The sequence below is a fragment of the Triticum urartu genome, chromosome 6, assembly GCF_003073215.2.
Source record: "Triticum urartu cultivar G1812 chromosome 6, Tu2.1, whole genome shotgun sequence".
Lineage (NCBI taxonomy): Eukaryota > Viridiplantae > Streptophyta > Magnoliopsida > Poales > Poaceae > Triticum > Triticum urartu.
This window is the reverse complement of record NC_053027.1, coordinates 246,910,849-246,926,060: the sequence shown is the minus strand read 5'-3', so window position 1 is coordinate 246,926,060 and position 15,212 is coordinate 246,910,849.

Sequence of the window (15,212 nt, the reverse complement as noted above, 5' to 3'; positions counted from 1 at the left end):
TATAAATCGGATAGCATATATTGCAGGATGGCAGGCACACCATCATCACCAACTCTGTTTTTTATAAGAGTAGAGATAGAGAAACATCTATAAATTGTAACATTTGGTTCTGCTTCTTGGCACGATCGATAGACAGAAACAACGACTGGAAACGCTAGGGCGGGGCTTTTTCTGTCAGATAAGCAGGGTAGTAGCTAGCTTGGCGCATCATCCGTTTGGTCACATGCGGTTCGACATGTTGTAGTGTTTCTATCAAGATGCCCATGCATTGCACGAAGTTGATGGAAAAGGTAAGCAACTCTTATAAACTAATGGAGGGAGTACTAATTACAGTTACACATATAATTGCCTTCAAATGTGAGCAAAGGGATCACACATGTCTGTATTGACTGGAACAAGAGTGCAATAGCACAATAAGAATTAAGGTCACAATGATGCCATCGCAGTGGTGGTTACAGGAGGCAAGAAGAAAGATGCATCCATCAACGTACGACCTCCTCCTGCTCGACTCAGTGTGCCAGGCCACTGACCGTCGGCTTAGGAGCGGTGGCTTTTATGGTGAGGTCAAGGTGCTTCTCAACAAAGGCGTCCAATGCTTCTAGCCGGTTGATGAAGGCCAACGTCGCAGCGTCCTCACCGGCCTTGTAGATACCTATGTACACGACTTCCTCATACATGTGGATGTGTAGGTCGACGAATTCTTGCAGGGCGAGGCGCCTCGCGACTAGCGCGACCTCTAGGTGGACATTCTTCGTTGCATCAGCGGGCAGTCGCAGGGCCACTAGTGCTTGAAAGAGGTTCTCGCCATGGAGGCCGACTAGGGTGGAAGGCAATGAGGAGCCCGGGCACGCGGGCTAGAGGAGTATGGTGATGTCGTCCACGAGCTTGTTGAGTGAACATGTTGATGGTGGCAACGATCATTTGGTCCAACTAAGAGTCGTAGCTGGCGTCGACGATGGCCATGAACCAGCCGGTCGCCAACACCGTACGGAGATGATCCTTGGTGCCATCCCGCAGGACGACGTCGTGGACCATCTGGCACCGCCGCTGGCCGCTCGCGCGCATCGCCGCCATGGGTCTGGAGTGAGCACTTAGTGTAGGTTCTTAGGTGCGTACGATGTGGTAGATGCATTGGAACGGAGGGGCGCCTTTATATGACTACAAGCTACGTTGCATTCACATCGTGCTGCCTCTTTCCCCGTCCTCCCATTACTCCCCTCATGCATTCAGGATGCTAATTGAAGAAGGATGCATCATTGGCCGTTCAACATTTCGGGAACCACTACCCTCTCCCTCGTCCGCATTAAAGCCGTATCAGGAACTGTCCTGGTTTACTAGTAGCTGTCAAATCAAGTAGTACTGCGCCGCCTGCTGGACGCCCGGCTGAACACGCCTCCTCTCCTCCATTAAATGCCTCCATTAAACCCGCACGCAAACCGAGAAACCTACTCCGGCCACACATCCGTTCATGAGTGGGCCGGAATTAAACGCAACGCCGTCCGAGCTACTCCCGTCCGCCCTCAGTTTAAACAAGGCCAGACGCCGGCCAAGCTCCTACCGTCTGCCCTCTATTTAAATGAGGCCAGACAGACAGCGGGCAAGAATCGCACCCCTCCGCCACTCCCCCATCTCCTCCTTCACCATTTTCTCCACTCTTCCGATGGCTTCTCAGGAGCCGTTCTTCGGCATACTACCCGACTGGGTGGCCCGCCGAGCCGTCCGGATACGAGCAAGGCTGCTCGGTGCTTCACCAACCTCGCTTGGCCCAACGGAGCCAATTGCCGCCCCAGGCCGGCACGTGGTTCCGCAAATCGCCGCTCCAGTTCAGCTCGATGAGGAGTGGCGAGTTGCTCCATGCTGACACGGCAGCGAGCACGGTGACACGGGCGTCATTGCTGCCACGTCATACTGCGCCACCATTGTCTGCGGTGACCGCGCCTCCCATGCCTGCGGCAGCGCCATGCAGGCAAAGACAGAAGCCGGGTGCATGGAGAGCGACGAGTTGGTGGCCAGCTTCTCTGTGTTCGCCGCCATCATCGAGGAGAAGTAGAACACGGGAGGCCGCCACCACTTGGGTCCCATGAAGGCCACCACCGAGGCGACGACTAAGGGAGTCCTGGATAAGGGGGTACTTGGGTGTCTGGCCTATTCGATATGGGCCGGACTGATGGGCCATGAAGATAGAGCCAAAGATTATCCCCCGTGTCCGGGTAGGACTCCTGTATGCGTGAACGGCAAGTTTTGGTGTCCGAGTGTATTGTTCCCTTCCTCTACAAACCGGCTTTGTACAACCCTAGGCCCCTCTGGTGTGTATATAAATCGGAGGGTTTAGTCCATCGAGGCTATCAGAATTCTCACAGGCTAGCAGCTAGGGTTTAGCCATTATGATCTCGAGGTAGATCAACTCTTGTAAGGCCTATACTCATTGAACACAATCAAGCAGGATGTAGCGTTTTACCTCCTTTAAGAGGGCCCAAACCTGGGTAAACATTGTGTCCCCATCATCCCTTGTTACCATTGATCCTCAGACGCATAGTTCGGGACCCCCTACCGAGATCTACCGATTTTGACACCAACATTGGTGCTTTCATTGAGAGCTCCATTGTGTTGTCGGCAGAAGGATCGATGGCTTGCCTCATCATCAACAACGATATCACTTCTGGAAGGATCCTAATTTCAGGACAGGTCGTCTAGCTCGGCGGTTTCACCATGGGCACCCACACGGCCATCAAGCCGACGGCGCCCCCCACGATCGCGAAATATCACCTTCACGTCGGTCTCGAACACTCTGAAAAGATGGATCCGGTAGACATCTCATCATTGAACGAGCTGCTAGATCGCACCGCTGCCCTGGGCTTTCAACGGATTATGATCGGATCGGGCTTAAACCCGACCAGAGGGAAATCAATCTCCCGCCGACCACTCACCTGGTGGCGGTCGTCGAGGAACGAGACAAGAACACTTTTCCCCTAAGTTAAAACCAGCTATGTTCGGATCTCTGAATACATTGAACCAGATACTCTTCCTTCGGAGGAGACCCTGCATCCCCCAAACTCAGGGTCGGCCTCAGGGTCCGGGGAGCACTTGGATCTTCTCAGACCCGAATCGGCGACCTCAGAGATTTACAAGCTCCGAACACAATTTTGGGCCGGGGTTCAAGTTTTAGCCCACCCGCCCACCACAATCAATACTCTCCAAGCAATTCAGTCCCTCCAAATATATATGACCTGTTGTATGTACGACAGTAACCTTAGGAAATGGTACATCACTTCTGGGCCAGGTTTCTACTTGTCAAAAACAAGATCAAAGATTGCTGCGACGACGATACGGTCTCGGTTTTTCATCACAATTGCACTGATGAGGGAATTCGAAATGCCCTCGACCACCGCCGCATACAGAGTTTCACGGAATTATCGCACGTAGTACGGAAGTACTGGCAATGGAAAACACATGGAAGGCCCAAAAAAACCAATTGGAACTTGCTGCCTATAAGCAGGGCACTGCCCCCGGGCAAAACGAGTTCACCCTTGTGAGGCATCCGATAGTAAGCCCGTCGGCAAGAAAAAAACCCTTTACGGGACGCATGTCAGTTCTTGACAAACTTCTCGACAAACCCTGTCAGACACATGCAACGCTGAGCACCGAACCTACTCATAGCCTTCGGGCATGTTGGGTACTCCGGCAAGTGGCTAAAAGCGGTGAGGTTATCCTCACCACCGCTACTCCAGAGAAGCATTCTCTGTAGGATGATGATCTTAACGTCTTTACGGTCTTTGAGACCTTCTCTTCAAATAATCGACGCAAAAGGGCACTCTATAGCCTCGCCGAAATTAACCAAGTAACCGCAATGAGCCCATGGAACAACACGGCAATAACTTTCACCGCTGACGATGAACCAAGGGCCCGAATAGTCCGAGCACCCGCCACCTTGGTCTTAAACCCAATTGTGGATGACTTCCGACTACCAAAGTGCTTATGGACGGCGGCAGTGGACTTAACCTCATCTACGAGGACACGCTCGACAAAATGCATATTGACAGAGCATGCATCGAGCAAAGCAGTACCACCTTTCGAGGCATCATCCCCGGTCGAGAAGCACGATCTTCGGGGAAAATCAAACTTGCTGTAGTATTCGACACGTATGAGAACTATAGGTCCGAAGAGTTTCTCTTCCACGTGTCTCCCTTCAAGAGTGGATATCATGCCCTTTTAGGGCGGGATGCCTTCTCACACTTCCAAGCCATACCCCATTACTGGTACATAGAGCTTAAAATGCCGGGCCCAATGGAATAATCATAGTTACAAGTGACCCGAATAAGGCACTCCGCGCCAAAAACAAAACCACATCCTTGGCCCTTGAGGCATTATCCGAAGCCCTTGCGGCCGAAGAACTAACCACCCTGCGATCCACGGTGGACAAGGATGATGTGATTCTTGATAAGTGACCTAAATCCACATCTTTCAAACCAGCTGATGAAATAGTTAAATTTCAAGTGCACCCGACGGATCCTAACAAAACGGTGTCCATTGGAGCATAGCTGGATCTGACGGTAGATGCTGCCCTACGAGCATTCCTTTGTGAAAATTGGGATATCTTTGCCTAGCACGACTACAAAAAAGACACTTCCGTGATGATACATGTTTGTCACAGTAGGTCACGTTTTCTGTCATGCATGTACATCCATGACAATTTTATGACAGAATCAAGATAGTCATACCTATGCTGTCGTAGAAGTGTTCCATGACATTACCAAAATTATCATCAAGGAAGTGTCCACTTCCATGACGATAAGTCGTGCGTCATATAAGTGCTTTCGTCAAGGGTGACCGACACATGGCATCCACCGTAACGGGATGCCGTTAAGCTATCGGGTCTGATTTTGGATCCGATAACCCACTAACAGCCACGACCAATGCCGATTTTCCACGTGTAAAATTCTCATTGGCTGACGGAATCACGTGTCAGCTCCGCGTTGGCACAGGTGTCACTCATCCAATGGGCGAGATGCACCTATGATACGTTGACAAATGGACCGGCCCAAAAGTGGCCCATAAAGATTAAATGGGCCGGCCCAACTAAAGGCCCACAAGATTTAGCAGGCCATAATGGGCCGGCCCAGCTAAAGGCCCACAAGATTTTGCAGACCATAATGGGCCAGGCCAGCTAAAGGCCCAACCTTCTCAGTTAAGGCCCATACGGCTAGTGTCAAATCGGCCCATCAATGGCCCGTCGTAAACTTGTCATCATCGCGACCCATGGTCACTTCTGGCTCGTTAACAGTCCGCTAAGAATTTGGGCAAAATTATGGCCCGGTGTCTTTCCGGCCTATTAAAGGTCCTGCTTCATTTGGGCCCATTTATAGGCCATTGAATCTTTCGGCCCAATAACAACCGTGAAGGATATGGGTCATATTCGGCCATGTCTGACATTCGGCCTGTTAGAGGCCCACTACAGATTTGGGCCAATTTCAACCTGTTAACGTCGGACAAAATCCATGGGCCATATGTGGCCCAACGCCACATCGGGCCTACTAACGGCCCATATAAAAATGACACTAATCAAGCCCGACCGAACTTCTAGCCTGTTAAAGGCTCGTGTAGTAGGTCGGCGCATTTACGGCCCGTCTGAATTTCGGCCTGTGGACGATCCACATTGTAAATGAGCCACCATTTCGGCCTGCTAAGACCAGTGGGTTATTTGGCACAATTAGGGCCCAATCTTACTTTCGGCCTATTAATGGCCCATGTTTTTTATGGGCTCGAGATATTTACACATGTAAATGGCCTATTATTACTGAGGGCCCAAATTATGTTTAGGCCTGTTAAAGGCCCACTATGGGCACATGCCTACCAGAAAAATATGAAAGCTTATGCTGATTTAGGCCCAGATATTTTTAGTGGGCTACATGCAAATTTTGGCCCAAAATTGTTTTTAGCCCAATTGGAATGGGCCCGACGAATGTTGGCATGTTGGACTCCTACGAAGCTTTCGGCCGAATACATTACAAAGATAAACCTACACTATACAAAAATAGCGTCGTAATTACCGCAGCCTTTGGCAGCATCATAGATGTTGTATCACAACAAACTAAATTCCAACCATACAACAAAAGGCCTGTTGGCATAAAGTTTACAGTCCTTGCAGATAAAAGCACCATCAGATGTATAGAAGCACAAATCATTTGACCTGAGTGCTTTTGTTCAGGCTGTAGAATCTGATGGAGCAGCACAATCTTCCCCTTTTTCCGCCATTGCTCTTGAACAACGAAGCAAATGTCTGATAGTTTGGTTTCAAAATCATTCATATCTTCACGACATTTTTCAACCACTATTTTTGTTTCCGACACAACGTCCATTAGGGATTGGACTTGTGTCTGGAGCACAGATACTTCACTCTGTCTAGCCGGAAGATTTTGTTCAGTAGGCGATTTGGACGAGGTTACCTTGACAACCAACCCAGAATTACGCAGGAAGGTGCTTTTTGCACTGTTAGTGGAGAGATACTGACGCACTGTAGCAAGAGGTGACATTGTGCATGTGGTAGCCTCGTCACCTTCAGGTGGTTGTGGCTGTTCAATCATTTGTTCCATAGCTTGCTGAAAGTTTGAACTTGTAGATTAGTGTAGTAGATAAGTTACTAATGAGACAAAAACAAACAAAGTAGTTTTCACGTTTATACATAATTTATTTTGGTGAACTACTGTAATACATTAGCATGTATTGTAGTGCCAACTAGATAATAAAATCACTTTCGAAACATATGTCCATTTATCATGCCTACTGTATTGTCTATTTCCTCACATTCGTTGACATCTAAGGATAAAGAGACATGGTTTAAAGTAGGATGAGCATAGTATGACATCATTCATATCATGGGAAAACAGATATAAAACAAACATGCTATTGTATCATTGTGTGTGCACGTGAACATCACAACTATATTACATATCAAGACCAAAAGAATATCCTTCATCTCTTGTAAACCATGTAAGGTGAAATGATACGTTAAGACAACTGTGTATAAAAGTGAATAGAGTAATTGACATCGGCTGCAAACCAAGCAGTTAAATGAACACATCACAGTACCAATTAGTTCAAAGGCAGGAGGAGTAAGGACTTACAACAGCGGCCTGAACTGGTGTGCTCATGCCCTTCATCTTGCTGGTTTTGCAATCCTTGAAGATTTGCACTGCATTCAGTTCAGTTATTTTTGGTCCACACGGGTTTTCCTCTGTATTTGGAACAAGTCAATATAGATATGATAATATGGCACAAAAAAAGAAGGAACTAGCAGCTATTTACAAGAGCCTCGCAGTGTGCAATATAGCTATGAGATCCTATTGTCTGTTGGAATTTCACTTTTGAACGGTTGGTCTTGTTCTTCAAACAGTTAGCCTATGAGAAGATACACTTGTAAGGCACATACACAAATACAAGTTCAATATGTGGTCTGATCAAATACATATCCCCTACCTGATACTTTGGACCAGACAAGTGTTTAACAAGGCTATCTAGTCTTCATCTGTAATATATTCCACTGGAGATGTTTGGGCGATTTCATTGTTAGCCTTGCCTTCAAAGTGAGATTTTCCAAGGTGGTACCGATACTGTCGCAGAGCAGACTGAAAAACATGAGTGCATGCTTGTTTAGTTGCATCATCTTTTAGATCCAACCTCATCTGTTGAAAAAAGAATGTGAGTCTTATTAGGAGGAAGCTAGAAAGTATGGCACAGGGCAATCCAATATTACAAATTGCGATGAATAACATTACTTACGGATAAATGGTCAAGGAAGGTGTTAATTTGGGTATTGTCTTTCTCATTCCTATACTGGATACACGTTGGGATGATACGTGCATGACACCTAACGACAATGGCTGCCTCTGATACTAACTTGGCTGACTCTGTAGCATCACGTGGCCTTTTTAAACCTTCCTCAAAATGGATCTCCATTCTTCCTCCTATAGATTTTGTTAATCTATCAAGCATTATCCCTGATGTCTGTTTCCGCTTGTGCCGTGGTGCTAGTTCAACAACGAATATGGAAAGTATTAGTGCACATCAAACTGTGAGAGTATATATAAAGGATAATGCAACTGCAACTTGACTCTGTCAGGTACCGTCTTGGTGTTGATGCTCATGAGGTTCATCTGATCTTGCCAAGTCCTGTTGTGTCTGCAGTGCTTCGAAAGTAGTGTTAGGTGTGAATGTAGCTTGGGAACTGTCTAGTTCCGGAGCAAACGAATGAGTAACTCGTTGAGATGCTGGTACAGTTGAAGCGGATCCTGCAACTGGTGGAGCAGGTGATACTGTGTTTGTAGATTTAGCCGGTGGACTTGGACCTTCTACTGCACTATAAGTACCAGCAGAATCTCGAGGACGGATCCTTTTCCATTTCACCCAATGAGTAACACCATTCCCTACAATATTCTTTTCCTTGATCTTTTTTGACTTTGCCATGTCAAGGTGTACTTGAGGGAGTCCTGGACTAAGTGGTCCTCGGGTGTCCGACCTATTAGCCATGGGCCGGACTGATGGGTTGTGAATATACGAAGACCAAAGGCTACACCCGTGTTCGGATGGGACTCTCCTTGGCGTGGAAGGCAAGTTTGCCAACCAAATATGTAGATTCCTTTCTTTGTAACCGACCTTGTGTAACCCTACATCCTCCCGGTGTCTATATAAACCGGAGGACTTAGTCCGGAGGGAGATATACATTATCATAACCATACAAGCTAGACCTCTAGGGTTTAGCCATTACTAGCTCGTGGTAGATCAACTCTTGTAATACTCATATTCATAAAGATCAATCAAGTAGCACGTAGGGTATTACCTCCATAGAGAGGGCCTAAACCTGGGTAAAACATTGTGTCCCCTGTCTCCTGTTACCATCGACCTTAGACGCACAGTTCGGGAACCCCTACCCGAGATCCGTCGGTTTTGACACTGACATTGGTGCTTTCATTGAGAGTTCCACTGTTCTATCTCCAAAAGGTTTGATGGCCCCTTCAATCGTCAATAATGATGCTGTCCAAGGAGAAACTTTCCTCCCCGGACAAATCTTTGTGCTCGGTGGCTTCGCACTGTGGGCCAATTCGTTTGGCCATCTGGAGCAGATCGAAAGCTACGCCCCTAGCCATCAGGTCAGATTTGGGAGCTTGAACTACGTTGCGGACATCCGTGGGGACTTGATTTTCGCCGGATTCGAGACCACGGCTACCACTCCTGGCCACCCCGAGGGACATGACCTAAATCTGTCATCAGACTGCATCCAAGAGAGAGCTGCCATAACCGCTCCAGCCTTAGGCCCGGAGCAGACTGCGCCATCCAAGGACGGGAGGCTCGACCCTGCCACGGAGGCCACAGATTCCCCGGCGTTGGAGCCTCACATAGACTTGATCTCACACTATACCTGTGCCACCGGAACTCCAGACTCGTCTCCAGCCGTAAGTTCCAAACCATGTGAGCATGGAGAAGCCGAACTTCATCGTTTATCGATCTTCGAATTCAGCGCCACAGACATCTTCCAGCACTCGCCTTTGGGCGACATGCTAAACTTATTGAAAAACCTATCCTTGGCGGGGGACTCATAGTCGAACTATGTTCGGTTCGAACTAGGGGCTGATGATGGAGAATCTTGCTTCCCACCCGCCACCCACTCCATCGCCACTGTCGAGGACTTAACCGACATGCTCGATTACGGCTCCGAAGACTTCGACGATATAGACGACGATGCCGAAGAAGAGTAGGGCCGAAACCCACCACTCACCGGACGTGGGACGACCACTTCTTTATACGATGTATACACGGTGGATACACGGTGGATTCACCCAAAGAAACTAACGACGATGACAAAGAAGATCCAGTTGAGGATGAACCTCTTGAGACACAGCCCAAACGCCGGCGTCAGCGGCGCCGATCTAAGTCACGTCGGGCAAAAGACAGTAATACCGGCACCGGAGAAAACAATACCCCGGATGATGCCGAAGACAATGAAGCCCCTGTTGGGGCAACATCCGAACAGGATGAGCTGGAAGACATGCATGATAGCCCGCATGAACAGGCCATACAGAAAGACTTGGAGGACAGCAATTATCTTCCGCTCTCCGATGACAAGGAGAGCCTCGGCGATGAGGATTTCATCGTACCTGAGGAACCTCTCAAGCAGGAGCGCTTTAAACTCCGGCTATTAGCCACTGGAAGGAGCCTAAAAAACAAACAACAACAACTTCAAGCTGGCCAAGACCTGCTCAGCGATAGATGGACATATATCCTAGTGGCCGAAGAATACGGCCCCAGGCGCACAACCAAGGGTTACCCGCAGCGCAGATTGCTATCTCAGTTCGATAAGGAAGCGCCGGAGCCTGTACCACATGGTCGGGACAATGCGGATAACCGACCACCATGCAGTCGGGATAAAGCGGTAGCGCAAGCCGAACAGCAGCCCGCCTCACCCCAGAGAAAAAATAGAGATAAAACAGCTCGGGGTCATACATACGACCCTCAGCAGGACCTGGACAGTAGTGCAGGACATACCAGATCGATCTACGGATCGCGAGGACATGCCTCGACACGCAACGTCGGCTACCTATTCGGATGGGACAAGTATAGTAACACCCGGGCCGAGAACTGTAGACAGACTCCATCTAAGCTATGTCGCGACCTGGCCCAATATAGAGGCGCCGCACACCCACTTTGCTTCACTGACGAAGTAATGGAGCATGAATTCCCAGCAGGGTTTAAACCCGTGAATATCGAATCATATGATGGAACAACTGATCCCGCGGTATGGATCGAGGATTTTCTTCTCCATATTCATATGGCTCGAGGAGACGACCTTCATGCCATCAAATACCTCCCACTAAAACTCAAAGGACCAGCAAGGTACTGGTTAAACAGTCTGCCTGAAAACTCTATCGGCAGCTGGGAAGATCTGGAAGACGCCTTCAGCGATAACTTCCAAGGTACATACATCCGGCCACTAGATGCCGATGACTTAAGTCACATCGTCCAGGAGCCCGGAGAGTCAACCAGGAAGCTCTGGACTAGGTTCTTAGTTAAAAAGAACCAAATCATAGACTGTCAGAATGCGGAAGCCCTAGCGGCCTTTAAACACAGTGTCCCGGATGAGTGGCTCGCCCGCCACGTCGGTCAGGAAAAACCAAAATCCATGTCAGCCCTTACCACTCTGATGACCCGCTTTTGCGCGGGAGAATACAATTGGCTCACTCGTAGACGCAACAGCGCCAGCGACCCGGGCACTTCCGAAGTTCGAGACGGCAATGGGAAACCATGACGCAATAAGCACAAACATGGCAATAGTAATGGGGGAGCGCACGACACAACGGTCAACGCCGGATTCAGCGGCCCCAAACTCGGTCAAGAGAAGAAGCCATTCAAGGCAAACAGAGACGGACTATCCAATTTGGATAATATATTGGATAGGCCCTGCCAGATTCATGGCCACCCCAATACACCAGCTAACCACACCAACAGAAGTTGTTGGGTCTTCAAACAGGCCGGCAAGTTAAACACTGAATACAAGGGGAAGAAGCCGCCCGGCGACAACGACGACGACGAAACTCGCCAACCGAACACCAAGGGTCAGAAGCAGTTTCCCCCGAAGTAAAGACAGTGAACATGGTACACATGACACAGTCCCCTACAGGGAACGCATGGAGCGCTCTCTCCGTGCAGAGGATCACACTATGGCTATCTCAGCCGAACTGCACAATGGGGGCATTACACCGCATACCTCGTCGGCCATTAAGCCACCGGTCTCCATTCAACATGACTATTCAAATCCCACACAAGACTAGCAGTTTGGCTTCCACCGTCCGCCGCATGTACCCAGACAATCTGTACCGCGCATATATAACTACACACTTCAAATACCCTGGGCACCGGCGAAAGCACAATATGGATGGACCTGAAAGTACTCCCATAACCTTCTCTTTTTTCTAAATTTTTTTTCCTTCTTCCTTTTTCTTGTTTCCCTCCACAGGTGGCTCAATGGCTGGCCTTGGACTATATCGGAGTTCGGGTTCGTACACTCACCCAAGGGATATTTCTGTCAAGGAGTCCCTTCACCGAGGACAGGCGGCGCAGACATGCGATAGGAGGTCCAAAATAACTTTTTGTAGATGACACTCTCTATTTCGAGCCTGTAAAGTGCCTTTCTCCTCCGCCTTCGACCCCTGGCATATCAAATAACCAGGGTTGTGGCTTTGTTATCTATACACACGATTGGCACATCACTCAGATTCCAGTAAAAATAAATCCAGTCTTTTCTAAAAGGACCGAGTTTTGCCCCTACGGTTATCTCAAACGTACACCTTGGCATAACTTGCCAGGGGCTCGGTATGGGAACAAACGAGTTGCCGACAAAGTCCGAACAGCTCTATAGCATACTTCGGCGTCGCGAGTTTGGCCTTATATGCATCAGCTCCGAATCATGTCTTGGGTCAATAGTTGGGTTGCCCGGCTCCTGTGCTTGCTTATTACAAACAATATGATAATCTCTCTAACCAAGGTAGGGATGAGGAGTAAACAGAGGGAGTAGTAAAATTTTCTCCTCGTCCTATGAGCCACCGCATACATGGGCGAGGGAGCGGGCGTAAGGCATAGTACTACTACCTCCGTCCTGGTTTATAGGTCACTTTCGGTGTCAAAACCGGCGGATCTCGGGTAGGGGGTCCCGAACTGTGCGTCTAAGGAGGATGGTAACAGGAGGCAGGGGACACGATGTTTTTACCCAGGTTCGGGCCCTCTTGATGGAGGTAAAACCCTATGTCCTGCTTGATTAATATTGATGATATGGGTAGTACAAGAGTAGATCTACCACGAGATCAGAGAGGCTAAACCCTAGAAGCTAGCCTATGGTATGATTGTATGTTGTTGTCCTACAGACTAAAACCCTCCAGTTTATATAGACACCGGAGGGGGCTAGGGTTACACATGGTCAGTTACAAAGGAGGAGATATACATATCTGCATTGCCTAGCTTGCCTTCCACGCCAAGTAGAGTCCCATCCGGACACGAGACGAAGTCTTCAATCTTGTATCTTCATAGTCCAACAATCCGGCCAAAGGATATAGTCCGGCTGTTCAAAGACCCCCTAATCCAGGACTCCCTCAGTAGCCCCAGAACCAGGCTTCAATGACGACGAGTCCGGCACGCAGTATTGTCTTTGACATTGCAAGGCGGGCTCTTCTCCAATTTTCAAGTGTTCATAAGCAGTGTCCAGCTCCATCAATGTTGAACCTCTTGGCTTCTGTGCCCAATAAATACTTTCTCCCACGCGTCGAATGAATACGAGGCACCAGGGCGTTTTTACATTCGCCCCCTAGCCATATAAATAAATTGTCTATTAAAGGGATGGGGATCCTTAGATCCGATCCATACCATCCTCCCCGAGCGAGAGTCCATCAGAGCGCGTTCCGGAAAGATCCATTCCAGCATGGCCGACCTCCGCAGCTCCTCCTCCCACCCCCGTAGCCCTAAGCCCGGTGATCGGGAGAGGTGTTCAGTCCCGCACAGTCGATTACTCGAACTGCAGACTAAGGGATTTCTCCATCCGGCGTATATGGTGCCCGTTCGAGCCGGGCTTGCCACCTACAATGGCGGGGAGCAAGCGGAGAGCTTTCCCTGTCCCTCCATAGGGGAACGGGTTTGCCTAGTTCCTTATTTACTAAGGGGACTCGGATTTCCAATTCATCTGTTTCTCCGCGGTCTCCTAGAGTTCTACGGCCTCCAATTACGCAATCTCACCCCTGCCTCCATTCTACATATCACAGGCTATGTTGCTCTCTGCGAGTTGTTCCTAGGCTGCGAGGCTCACTTCGAGCTGTGGAAAAGGCTATTTTGCCTCGTCCCTCCCATGTGGAGAAGATCACTTTATCAAGTGGGCGGAGCCGAAATATGGCGCATCGCCGATATCGGATACCTGTCCGGTACCCCGAAGAAGTCGTCCGAAGACTGTCCTTCAGAATGGTTTTATATGGAGGACGTTCCCCTTCCGGACCCTGTTCGGCGGGGTCTTCCTGAGTTCAACAATGCTCCTCTGAAGAAGCGCTGAAGTTGGCGCCCATGGAGCCCCCAGGCGGAAGACAACGGAGAAGTCCTCTATCTGATGAACCGGATCAAAGCACTGGCTCAATCAGGATTGACAATAATCGAAGTTATGTCGATTTGCATAATGCGGGGAGTGCAGCCACTTCAATATCATGGGCACCCCTTGTGGTGTTATAACGGGGAGGATGACGCCACCTGCTGCGGGCGTAAGGGTCCGGACAATGCTGCCGCTCTAGAAAAAATTATATCCAAATTGTTCAAGGGCGAGGAAGAGGAGTTCACCCGCATCAAGCCACGGGATGGATTCTCCATGTACAATCCTCCAAGCTGGGTAAGTTATATCTCCCTGCTCCCATTTTTCCCGCATTCTTTGTCGTAAGTATTCACCTTGCCACGTTGCGGCAGGAACTGCGAAAAGCCATAAAGGGGTCAGCAGCCCTTCTCCACAACCAGAGGATCCTGACCGGGCCCTCGACTCCGGACTCGAAGAAGATTCAGTTATATCCGTGGAGCTGATAGACCGGCAGTTCTATCAGTTAAGCTGCGACGAAGCCATGGTGGCCATTACGGCCGACTATCCCGGACTGCTCCCTGCATCGCACGTAAGAAAAACCAAAAATCCCAACTCCAAAACTAGTATCCCCTTTTAGACACTTCACCCACCATATACACATGGCATTTTACAGGGAAGGCATTCAGGGGTGCCCTGCCGAACCCACGGCAACACGCGAACAGGAGGCACCGAGGCTGGGTAGGCCAAAAAGGAAGGCGGTCAGGACGGAGAAGCCGGTGCAAAGGTATAACAAACCCCGCTCCGTGGTTGTCGTCTTTCTTGAAATATAATGACGCCCGTGTTTCTTTAACAGAAAAAACGCTTGCCGGAATATGTCCGACGATGTTACTAATCACGCTTCCACCAGTCGGGCGCCAGGGCCGGACATAGAGGCGGAAGCCGATATGGGGCGGGCGGCGGATAATCCCCCTACAGAGGATGCAGATAGAGTATCCGCTACAAACTCAGGGGTGGAAAGCGCCATGAATCATAGGCGCCGCCGGGCCGTACTCCATGACGCCTGTTTCTCACCAGAGGCATTTGATGCCTTCAATTCTGGATATGCGTACCTCCGAGCTGCTCAAGA